The following is a 1,427-nucleotide window of genomic DNA, read 5'->3' on the forward strand; positions in this document are numbered from 1 at the left end:
GCTCCCAGTCTGTTTTGACCTCTCTCTAATAAAAGAACTGCACAATTTGGAGCTTGGTTCTTCTCTTTGGCAGGCAGTTAGAAGAAAACAAACTGGAAGGAAAACCTCTTTTATCACCTAGAGGGTCTTTTATGCTTTCTGGCTGGTGGTAGCCTCTTTCAGAGACATGTTATTGGGGTAAATGATTGGATCTTGTATAACAATTTCTACGTTCCTAAAAATAAGGGTAATGAAAGTGATTGACCTGCAAGTCAGAACAGAGCACTTCTCAAACTATAATACGCAGGCGATGGGTGATGCGTAGAGCAATCACTGCTCCAGCTGTTAACCACATTAAAAGACAACTAAACAGATGTGGAATACCTACCTAGTGTTACTTCTCCATTTAAGCAATTGCTGCAATAGCCAGCGGGTTATTATGGGAAGGTAGATATCTCACTGATGTAAAGGTCAGCATTATCACAACATTTGCTAGCAAATTTATTTCTGCAATTCATTCAGTTAAAGCTGTTTCCAGCCTCCCACAGATGCAGAGAACAGAACGATCAGCACTCCAAACCCCGAGGGTGATGTCATGCAACACCACCTTAGGCAACAGGACAACTGTGGGCATGTTCATGTTAAGTCCCCAGCACTTCTTGTCATCACTGGAACAGACATGTCAACACAAGGAGGAACATGGTGCCAATGATTAACTGGGAGCTGAAAATCTGAGTGAAGTCTCTACTGTTTAAGACAAGTGTCCAGGGACTTCTGTGAGCTTTATTTGCACCAGGCACAGACGGAGAGCACGCATTGTCCAAGCCAGAGAGAGAAACAAGTCCACACTGCCTGAACACTGAACTGGCACTGTGCAGCCAGACACGTCCTGGCTTCATAACACCCTCTAGCTGCAGCAGTCCAGTGGCAACTGCCTCCTGATGGTCTGAGACCAAGAAACCACTGCTGCAGCACCTGCCTAAATCCCACAGAAGTTTCCTCCCCACAAACAGCAGCTGGAAACAAAACCAGAGGGGGCTGATCCCACAATCAGTTCCGGAGCTGGGCAGGAAACCCTCTGAACTAAAGTCTTCCAAAAAGGCCCCTGGGGCTGCAGGAGGGAGTAAAGCAATTTCACCCGCTAACCTGCCCCGGATGGGACGACCGACTCCAGGGGGGCACGGGGAATCCAGCCTAAATTCAAGACTGCCTCTTGGCAATAACCTTGCCCAACCCACCCGGGCGCTCGCAGGCTGGCTGCATGAGCCCTGCCCGAGTGCAGGGGAGGGAAGCCGGCTGGTGAACCAGCTCAGGTCCCAAAGGGCAGAGCGAGGGGCCCGCCCCCAGAGCCAGGCGGGGAAGTAGAGGCGAGACCCGGGGGTCACTCACCTGCGGCCCTGCCCTGGCTCTGCTCCGGCTCGCGGGGCCCCGCGCTGCGCCCCCGGCGC

At 51.6% G+C, this 1,427-nt stretch overlaps 1 protein-coding gene across 1 annotated transcript in view; it reads right to left on the reverse strand.

Moving 5' to 3' along the window:
- SAPCD2 (suppressor APC domain containing 2) overlaps positions 1-1,421 on the reverse strand; it is a 25,634-nt gene extending 24,213 nt beyond the window's left edge. Inside the window, exon 1 of the mRNA XM_019510454.1 lies at positions 1,369-1,421. The gene's annotated coding sequence lies outside the window, so the exon portion shown is untranslated. The remainder of the gene's footprint in view (positions 1-1,368) is intronic.
- Positions 1,422-1,427: the final 6 nt, after the last annotated feature.

Source organism: Gavialis gangeticus, unplaced genomic scaffold (assembly GCF_001723915.1).
Source record: "Gavialis gangeticus isolate Ggan-Ray unplaced genomic scaffold, GavGan_comp1, whole genome shotgun sequence".
Classification (NCBI taxonomy): Eukaryota; Metazoa; Chordata; order Crocodylia; family Gavialidae; genus Gavialis; species Gavialis gangeticus.